Here is a 10,821-nt window from a genome sequence, read left to right as displayed (position 1 = left end):
AGCCACAAATCCTGCTGTTGGCCCGTTGCTTCGAAGGGCCTTGAGAATTTCTCAGAAATTCGGCTCCTGCCCGCAGGGTTTCAGCTGGCAAGGTTAGAGTTGGCCTTGCCACACCTATTCCCTTGGCAAAAAGTTGCTAAATTGCAAGCTTTTCTCCCCCCCCCTCCCTCTCCCATTCCTTGGTTCCTGACGATGCAATCCCAGAAGTCTTTATTACAGCTCGCTCTTTGAAGGAGAAAAGCTACGGCTTGAGGGCAGAACCGAAAAAAATCTCAATTTAAAAGAAAAAAACCAACCACCCGCTCAGGCCGGCTGCTTCGGTGACTCCATCCAGCCTCCTCCTTCTCTGCCGTCCCCTTCTTCTTCTTCTTTTGCCCTCCATCGTTCCCAGCATGAGGCTCTTCTCCAGGGAGTCCTTCTTCCTTCTCATCAGGTGGCCAAAGTCTTTGAGTTTCCTCTTCAGGATCTGGCCTTCTAAAGAGCAGCCAGGATGGATCTCCTCTAGGACTGACCGGTTGGATGGCCTTGCAGTCCAAGGGACTCACAGGAGATAGATAGATTGGTAGATAGATAGATAGATAGATAGATAGATAGATAGATAGATAGATAGATAGATAGATAGATAGATAGATAGATAGATAGATAGATAATTATATAGGTAGGTAGATAGGTAAGTTGATAGATAGGTAGGCAGTCAGACAGACAGACAGACAGATAGAAGAAGTCCCCTTCTTCTTCTTTTGCCCTCCATCCTTCCCAGCATGAGGCTCTTCTCCAGAGAGTCCTTCTTCCTTCTCATTCGGTGGCCAATGCATTTGAGTTTCCTCTTCAGGATCTGGCCTTCTAAAGAGCAGCCAGGGTGGATCTCCTCTAGGACTGACCGGTTGGATGGCCTTGCAGTCCAAGGGACTCAATACAGGAGTCTTCTCCAGCACCCGAGTTCAAAGGTCTCCGTTCTTCAGCCTTCCTTGTGGCCCAACCTTCACAGCCATCCATTGCAACTGGGGAAACCATCGTCTTGACCAGACACCCTTTTGATTGGCAGGGTGATGTCGCTGCTTCTTAGGATGCTCCTAGTTGGCCAGCAACTACACAAGTCTATCTCTGTGTCAGCCCGTTTCTTGTGCGGTTGTGAGTCACCGCTAGGCTTTCTTGACTGGGAAACATCCTTCTGGGCTGCTATTTGTGACCCATTGACCTCGAAGATAAAGAGCCTCCAGATGGAGAGCCGGCTGATGTGCTTCATCCTTGGTGACTCAACTCTTCACCCAAGACATACAAGACAGTGTCTTGGGTCCCTGGCGGGAGGATGACCGGGGAGTGGGTGGGTGAACATTGATGGGACAACTCACTCATGAGATAGCTCCTTCTTCAGACAGCCTTCTCCTTGAAAGGGTTGGCATGCCAGATCATCAAACACACACACCCCCCGCCATGAGTCAACGGATTTGGATGTGCCTCCAGCTTTCTCCAGCGACCAAAGACGAGGAGAGAACAAAAATCCTGCGGTTGAATTTCATTCGGATTATTTGAGATTCTCTTTGTGAATAAGGAGAGTGGTGGTGGAGGGAGGGTGGGGTGGGGTGGGGGCTAGAGCCCTAGAGACTGGAAGGGCCTGGGTATGGAAATGATTCGAGGGAAGGAACGTAGAATTAAGGAGAAATTTCCTGACGGTGAGGACAATTAACCAGTGGAACAGAAGCTGCCTCCAGAAGTTGTGAATGCCCCAACACTGGAAGTCTTTAAGAAGATGTTCAATAGCCATTTGTCTGAAATGGGATAAGGTAGAATAGAATAGAATAGAATAGAATTTTAGAATAGAATAAGAGTAGAATAGAACAGAATAAAATAGAGGAATGAAGGAATAGAATAGAAATAGAACAGAAATAGAATAGAATAGAAATAAAAATAGAAATAGAATAGAAAAATAGGGTAGAATAGAATAGAATTTTTGAATAGAATTTTGGAATAGAATTAGAGTAGAATAGAACAGAACAGAATAAAATAGAGGAATGAAGGAATAGAATAGAAATAGAATAGAATAGAAATAGAAATAGAATAGAAAAATAGGGTAGAATAGAATATAATTTTTGAATAGAATTTTTGAATAGAATTTTTGAATATAATTTTTGAATATAATTTTTGAATAGAATTTTTGAATAGAATTTTTGAATAAAATAAGAGTAGAATAGAACAGAACAGAATAAAATAGAGGAATGAAGGAATAGAATAGAAATAGAATAGAAATAGACTAGAATCGAAAAGAAATAAAAATAGAAATAGAACGAGAATAGAAAAATAGAGTAGAATAGAATAGAATTTTTGAATAGAATAGAATAAGAGTAGAATAGAACAGAATAAAATAGAGGAATGAAGGAATAGAATAGAAATAGAATAGAAATAGAATAGAAATAGAATAGAGATAGAATAGAAATAGAATAGAAATAGAATAGAAATAGAATAGAAAAATAGAATAGAATAGAGTAGAATAGAAATAGAAATGGAAATAGAATAGAAAAATAAAATAGAATAGAATAGAACAGAATAACAGAGTTAGAAGGGACCTTGGAATCCCCCCCCCCATCCCACTTTTGCAAATTGACAAAATTTGCAGCCAAACTCCAGAACTGCAGACCAAAGAAAAGAGAGAAAGAAGAGAGAAGGGGAGGGAGGGGGGGGGAGAGAGAAACACAATTTTTCCGCTGTGTCAGGGAATAGTTCTCTGCTTCGTGGGTCTCCCCCCCCCCAGTTCCCCCCCCCCCGTCTGTCCCACACTGGTTTCTTGGCAGAAGGGCTGAAAGTGGAAAGGGTCACAGCGGAGAGGTGGGGAGAGGGAGACGGATTGAGTCAGCAGAAGAATGTGAGTTTATTTTGTGTCGGGCTTATTTGGGGGGGGGGATGACAAGCAAAGCCCCCCCGGGGGGGAGGTAGTGGGGAGGACAGGAGGAAGGGTAGGAGCTAGGAGGTTCTTCCCTTGGAGGAGAGGGAGTGAGAGCGTTGTGTTTGTGGGTGTGTCTGTGTGTCTTTGGGTCTGCGTTCGAACTGGTCTTTTGGATTGCTAGGAATCGGTGATTTTCCTGGCAAGAGTGTTGCCATTGCTTCCTTCCTGGGGTGGAGAGAAACGGGCTGGCCCAAGGTTGCCCAGCTGGCTCTTGTCTAAAGCAGGGACTAGAATTCCCAGCCTCCTGGTGATTAGTCCAAAATTACCCATCTGGTTTTCATGCCTAAGGCGGGACTAGAACTCACCGTCTCCTGGTGATTGCCCCAAAGTCAACTGATTGGCTTTCATGCCTAAGGCGGGAGTAGAACTCCCCGTCTCCTGGTGATTGGCCCAAAGTCACCCAGCTGGCTTTCATGGCTAAGGCGGGACTAGAACTCACCATCTCCTGGTGATTGCCCCAAAGTCACCCAGCTGGCTTTCATGCCTAAGGCGGGACTAGAACTCCCAGTCTCCTGGTGATTGCCCCAAAGTCAACTGATTGGCTTTCATGCCTAAGGCGGGACTAGAACTCCCAGTCTCCTGGTGATTGGCCCAAAGTCACCCAGTTGGCTTTCATGCCTAAGGCGGGACTAGAACTCACCGTCTCCTGGTGATTGGCCCAGAGTCACCCAGTTGGCGTTCCTACCGAACGCAGAACTAGAACTCCCTGTCTCCTGGCGATTCTCTTTTCCTCCCTCTTTCTCCTTCCTTTTGAAAGCTCTCCTTTCCATCTGGAATGTTTTTCCAAGAAGGCCGCGACAAACTGTGGTCCGATTCCCGGACGCCCTTCGTATCCCTCACCGTGATGTGGGCAAACGACCTTCACATTTTGTGCTCGGAGGCCTGCATTGCCCAATGCCCTCGTGGGGGGGGACAACGGACGGGCACGGATGGCATAATTCTGGCTGTCGAAATCTCCACAAATGCGAAGACTTTGAGAAGGAAATCAAGCAGAGGGCATCTTGGCAAATTGCACGTCGTGAATCTGACAGGAATAATTAAAAAAAACAAGCCTGGATTTCTTATTTTCTCCAAGGTTTTTATCGGGACCAAGTTTCCCCAGTCTTTTAAACTGCCCCCCCCACCCAATACTTGGGCGGGGGTTGGACTAGATGACCTACAAGGTCCCTTTCCAATTCAGTTAATCTCAGAAGGTGTTGGGAGGCTTTCAAGAAGAGATTGGACTGCCATTGGCCAGAAATGGGGGAGGGTCTCCTGCTTGGGCAGGGGGTTGGACTAGAAGACCTACAAGGTCCCTTTCCAACTCGGTTAATCTCAGAAGGTGTTGGGAGCGTCATACATGGAGGCTTTCAAAAAGAGACTGGACTGCCATTGGTCAGAAATGGGGTAGGGTCTCCTGCTTGGGCGGGGGGCTGGACTAGATGACCTACAAGGTCCCTTCCATCTCTATTAGTCCAACTTTTGACTCAGGGGGGGACGCAAGCAGGCGGGAAAAACCTGAAATCTCGGGTGGCCCGAAGCAGAAAAAAAGGAAAGTACGTTGGAAGGGACCTTGGAGGTCTTCTAGTCCAACCCTTGACTCGGGAATTCAAGCGGATGGAAAAATACCGAAGTCTCGCTGGCCCAAAGGAGACCAAGATGACCATCTGAAGATCCAAGATGACCTAGAAGCATGTTTAAGAAGGGTTGGGTTGGGTGAATCAAGAAGCCATCAAGACAAAGATGCTCGTATTTGTGCTGCGGTGAGTTGCAATTCTGGGGAAAAAGAAGTTTGAGTTTTGTACGGGAAGTTTGCTCGGGAAAAGCCCTTGATTTTTTCGGTGGCGCATTTCCGGGCGGGTTCTGTAGCTCATAGAGGGAATTGAAATCCCAAACTGTACATTCCCAAACCCGCAATGAGCCATTTACCCGTCGAGTTTGTCTGTCTTCTGAGCTGGGCTTCCTCAGAAAGCGTAAATCACAGTCTGAGTTCCCGAAATCCCTCTTTTATTTAAACGGCTGTGAATTATGGCCATTCGCAGCCCACACAGCTTCCTCCACAGTCTTCGAAGACTCCGACAGATGTCTGCTGGAGTTGCCAGAGTCTTTCACGGGGATGTTGATAAATGCCCGGCTTTTATCTCCCTTGAAACTCTGCCACTCCTCTCCTTCTCTCTCTCTTTCCATCTCTCTCTCCATCTCCCTCCCTCCATCTCCTCTCTCTCTTTCTCCCTCTCTTTCTCTCTCTCCAACCATCTCTCTCTCCACTTCTCTTTCCATCTCTTTCTCCCTCTTTCCATCTCTCTCTCCATCCATCTCTCTCTCCATCCATCTCTCTCTCTCATCCATCTCTCTCCCTCCCTCTCCTCTCTTTCTCTTTCTCTCTCCATCTCTCCCTCTTCTTTCTCTTTCTCCCTCTCTTTCTCTCTCTCTCCATCTTTCTCTTTCCTTCTGCCTCTCGCTCTTCATCTCTTCCATCTCTCTCCCTCCCTCTCCTCTTCCTCTCTCTTCCTCTCTCCCTCCATCCCTCTTTCTCTCTCCCTCCCTCCCTCTCCTCTCTCTTTCTCCCTCCCTCCCTCCCTCCTCTTTCTCTCTATCTTTCTCCCTCTCTTTCTCTCTCTCTCTCTTTCTTCCTGTCTCTCTCTCTTTATCTCTTTCATCTCCGTCCCTCCCTCTCCTCCTCTCTCTTCCTCACTCTCTCCATCCCTTTCTTTCTCTCTCCGTCCATCTCTTTCTTTCACTTTCCAAGGTGGCGCAGTGGTTAAATGCAGCACTGCAGGCTACTGCTAGATCAGCAGGTCAGCGGTTCAAATCTCACCGGCTCAGGGTTGACTCAGCCTTCCATCCTTCCGAGGTGGGTAAAATGAGGACCCAGATTGTTGGGGGCAATATGCTGACTCTGTAAACCGCTTAGAGAGGCCTGAAAGGCCTATGAAGCGGTATATAAGTCTACTGCTATTGCTATTGCTATTGCTATTTCTCTCTCCATCTCTCTCTCCATCTTTCTCCTTCTCTCTCTCTCTTTCTCCTTCTCTCCCTCTCTCTCTCTCTTTTGCTGACACCGAATTGGGGCCTGCTGGACATCTGGAAGCCATCAGCGCTGTCAGAGCTGCGTTCCAAATTTTCCACCAAAAAAACCACCCCTCAACAACATCCATGTTGTGGCCGGCCGAGGGTTTCAGCTTCTCCCCAACTTTAATCTTGGAGAAACAGGCCTGGCTTTCATTCTCTCTCCCTCCCTGCCCCCACGGGTGTCTGTGTGTCCACAATTCCTGTAGAAATCAGCAAAGAGAGAGAGACAGGGAGAGATAGACAGAGAGAAAGAAAGAGAGACAGAGATAGACAGAGAGAGACACACACAGAGAGAGAAACAGAGACAGAGAGAATGAGAGAGAAAAAAGAGAGAGAGAAAGAGAGAGAGACATACACAGAAAGAGACAGAGACAGAGAGAGAGAGACAGAGAGACACAGAGAAAGAGACAGAGAGAGATAGACAGAGAGACACACACAGAGAAAGAGAGAGAGAGACAGAGAGAGAGACAGAAAGAGAGACAGAGACGACACACAGAGAGAAAGAGAGAGACAAAGACAGAGAGAGAAAGAGAGAGAGAAAAAGAGAAAGAGAGACAGAGAGACAGAGAGAGAGAGAGAGAGAGAAAGAGAGAGAGAAAGAAAGAGAAAGACAGAGAGAGAGAGAAAGAGAGAGAGGGAGAAAGAGAGAGAGAAAAAGAGAGACAGGGAGAGAGAGAGAGACAGAGAAAGACAGAGAGAGAGACAGAGAGAGAGAGAGAGAGAAAGAGAGACAGAGACAGAGACAGAGAAAGACAGAGAGAGAGACACACAGAGGGAAAGAGACAGACAGACAGACAGACACACACACACACACACACAGAGAGAGAGAGAGAGAGAGAGAGGGAGGAAAACACAATTAGGAAAGGAGAAAAAACCCAAACTTTGCAAGCCCTTCTTTTCTTCCCCTCTTCCCAGCTGACTCCGCAAGGATCAGCGTCCCCAGGGGCGAGAGGCCGATGGAACACATCTGCTCTACGTCACCCCTGGCAGGGCCAGATCCTGGCCTCTGATATCTCGGCTTGAGGGCTGCTGACCGCCTTTTGCAAGAATCTGGGTTTCTGGATTTGCAAAGCAGAGGCAGAGACGGGGGGAGGATTCTCCAGATGGGACGCAGGGCCGAGGAGACAGCGGGGGGGGGGGGTGAGTTGGGGGCGCAGAAAAATGCTGAGTTGAGAAGGCGAGGGGAGATAAGGAAGCCACGAACGAGGCTGGACGGATTCCTGGCCGGCCTGCTGTGGTCTTGGGAGGATAAATGTTTTCCTGGGCTGAGTGCCCCTGGCTTTGGAGGATCTGCGTTGCACGAATGAGTAAAACGGAGGCAGGCCGAAAAAAAACAGGCTTCGGTTTTTATTGTGGGAGTTTCATCCCTGGAAGCTTTCAAGAAGAGACTGGACTGCCATTCTCTTGTCAGAAATGCGTAGGGACTCCTGCTTGGGTGGGGGGTTGGACTAGATGACCTACCAGGCCCCTTCCAACTCTGTTAATCTGTTAAATATGTGGCATGGCTTTGTCTAAAGCTTTTAAGACTTATCTTCGGTTGTATCTTCACTTGTAACATGCTGTTATACAGGATATCAGAGTTGGAAGGAAGGAAGGAAGGAAGGAAGGAAGGAAGGAAGGAAGGAAGGAAGGAAGGAAGGAAAGAAGGATAACAGAATAATAGAGTTGGAAGGGGCCTTGGAGGTCCTCTAATACAACAAGAAGGAAGGAAGGAAGGAAGGAAGGAAGGAAGGAAGGAAGGAAGGAAGGAAGGAAGGAAGGAAGGAAGGATGGATAACAGAATAATAGAGTTGGAAGGGACCTTGGAGGTCTTCTAGTCCAACCCACCTCCTCAGGCAGGAAACCCTACACCGTTTCAGCCAAAATCTCTTGAAGCTACAGAAGAAATTTGCTGTAGGTGAGGCTGTCCCCAGATTTTTTCCTCCTGGGATTCTGGTCCAGATATTCCTCAAGGTTTTTTTTTTAATTATTGTTATTTATTTTGAGATTTGGGACGTTAAAGTTTGAGTCATCACCAGTTACAGCCCACAGTTCCTAAATGCGCAATTGAAGCTTTCTACCGCTAGAGGGCGCCCACAAGCTTTCTATCTTTTTTTTCCTTTAGAAAAATAATAATCCAGAGATCTTTAAAAGTGTGTTTGTGTGTTGTATGATACAAGAGGCTGGGCTCAGGTACACAAACACCCCCTTTCAAATATTCCAATATGAGCTGCAGACTGTTTATCATCCATCTCTCTCTCTCTCTCTCTCTCTCTCTCTCATCCTTTCTTTCCTAGTCTGTGTCTTTGTCTGTCTTTCTGCCTATCATCTATCTATCTATCTATCTATCTATCTATCTATCTATCTATCTATCTATCTATCTATCTATCTATCATCTATCTATCATCTATCTATCTATCTATCTATCTATCTATCATCTATCTATCTATCTATCTAATATCTTCTTTCCTGGTCTGTCTGTCTGTCTGTCTGTCTGTATCTATCTATTTATCATCTATCTATCTATCTATCTATCTATATCTGTCTATCTATCTATCTATCTATCTATCTAATCCCTTCTTTCCTGGTCTGTCTGTGTCTGTGTCTGTCTGTCTGTCTGTCTATCTTATCCCTTCTTTCTTGGTCTGTCTGTTTATACTATCCTATCTATCTATCATCTATCTATCTATCTATCTATCTATCTATCTATCTATCTATCTATCTATCATCTATCTATCATCTATCTATCTATCTATCTATCTATCTATCTATCTATCTATCTATCATCCCTTCTTTCCTGGTCTGTCTGTGTCTGTCTGTCTGTCTGTCTGTCTGTCTGTCTGTCTGTCTATCTATCTATCTATCTATCTATCTATCTATCTATCTATCTATCTATCATCTATCTATCATCTATCTATCTATCTATCTATCTATCTATCATCTATCTATCATCTATCTATCTATCTATCTATCTATCTATCTATCTATCTATCTATCTATCTATCTATCTATCTATCTATCTATCTATCTCTGTCTAATTATCTGTCTAGTCTGGGCCTCCTTTTGCCAAATTTCAACAGGGCAATTGGGGACGTCCGATTGAAAAGGAAGAGTTTAAAAACGGCGGGCCGGCTTTTCTCTTTGCAGGAAGAGCCTTAGGGGGTCCTGTGCCCCCTCTTTCCTTCCTAGACCATGGGGGTAGTTGAGGTCCCCACCAAAATCTCTTCCAAGCCCTCTGCCGCCCGAGTTGAGGCTCAACCCTCACCCTGGAGGATCTTCAGGATTAGTGACAAGGCCAATTAGAATCCACTGCTGATTATACACTTAACACAAGGGATTAGGTGGGGGTGTTGCAAAATATGAGCAAAATTAGCCATTACTTCAGAGGGGAAATTTTTTCGCAGATTGCGGGGAAGGGGACTCCAGTTCCCCCTGTTTTGGCTGCGTCCATCGTTGCTTGCGTGGAGGACTTGCTCCGATGGGCTCTTTAAAGCACGCCGAGCATTCAAGGCCAGCGCAGTCTATCTGATTCTTGGGATTTTCTTCCGATTCTGATTCAGGGAGGAGGACATTGCACAGTGAGTCTTGCCCAGGGGGAAGTGCTTTTGAAGGTGGGGAAAACAGGGATGGGCCTGAAGGTTTTGCTTCCTGCCTGAGGACAGGAGGAAGGAAGGAAGGAAGGAAGTGTATGAAAAAAGAAGGAGGAAAGGACAAGAAAGGAAAGGAAAAAGGGAGGGAGGAGGGAATGTAGGAATGTAGGTAGGAAGGAAGGAAGGGTGTGAAAAAAGAGGGGGGAAAGGACAGGAAAGGAAAGGAAAAAAGGGAGGGAGGAGGGAAGGGAGGAAGGAAGGAAGGAAGGAAGGAAATGTGTGTGAAAAAAGTGGGAGGATAGGACAGGAAAGGAAAGGAAAAAAGGGAGGGAGGAGGGAAGGGAGGAAGGAAGGAAGGAAGGAAATGTGTGTGAAAAAAGCGGGAGGATAGGACAGGAAAGGAAAGGAAAAAAGGGAGGGAGGAGGGAATGTAGGAATGTAGGTAGGAAGGAAGGAAGGGTGTGAAAAAAGAGGGAGGAAAGGACAGGAAAGGAAAGGAAAAAAGGGAGGGAGGAGGGAAGGGAGGAAGGAAGGAAGGAAATGTGTGTGAAAAAAGCGGGAGGATAGGACAGGAAAGGAAAGGGTAAAAAGGGGGGAGGAGGGAAGGAAGGAATGTAGGAAGGAAGGAAGGAAGGAAAGAAGGAAGGTAGGAATGAACCTTCCCTCCCTTCCTTCTTTCCTTCCTTCTCCATCATTCATGTTTTTCAAGGAGAGATTGGACAACCATTGATCTGAAGTGCGATATAGCCCTTCTCCTCCTTCCTGAGCAGGGGGTTGGACTAGAAGATCTCCCAGGTCCTTTCCGATTCTGTTATTCCATTCCGTTATTCTGGTCCTCGTCATTGGAGGGAAAAAGCAACCTTGAGATTGCAATGGGGGGTGAGTGGCATCCCAGAGACCTCCCCCCCCAAAATCTCTCTGCCTTTACGACTGATCTCCTCTACCCCACCTGCCTAAGAAGCTGTTCGGGATGGAATATCCCTTCTGAGCTGTTTAAAACTCTCCCAAAGGCGGATTAGCGACATTAATCGGGCAGCTAAACCACAGGACTTCGGGAAGAACAGGTTAGAACAGAAAAAAACATAACAACATATATAATATAATCTATCTATCTATCTATCTATATAATCTATCTATCTATCTATCTATCTATCTCTATCTATCTATCTATCTATCTATCTATCTATCTATCTCTATATCTCTATCTATCATCTATATCATCTATATCTATTTCTATTTCTATTTCTATTTCTTTCTATT

Source organism: Thamnophis sirtalis, unplaced genomic scaffold, assembly GCF_051295495.1.
Source record: "Thamnophis sirtalis isolate CommonGarterSnake01/CBP01778 unplaced genomic scaffold, rThaSir2_p1.2 scaffold_2, whole genome shotgun sequence".
Taxonomy (NCBI): Eukaryota; Metazoa; Chordata; class Lepidosauria; order Squamata; family Natricidae; genus Thamnophis; species Thamnophis sirtalis.
Note: the sequence above shows the minus strand (reverse complement) of the source record.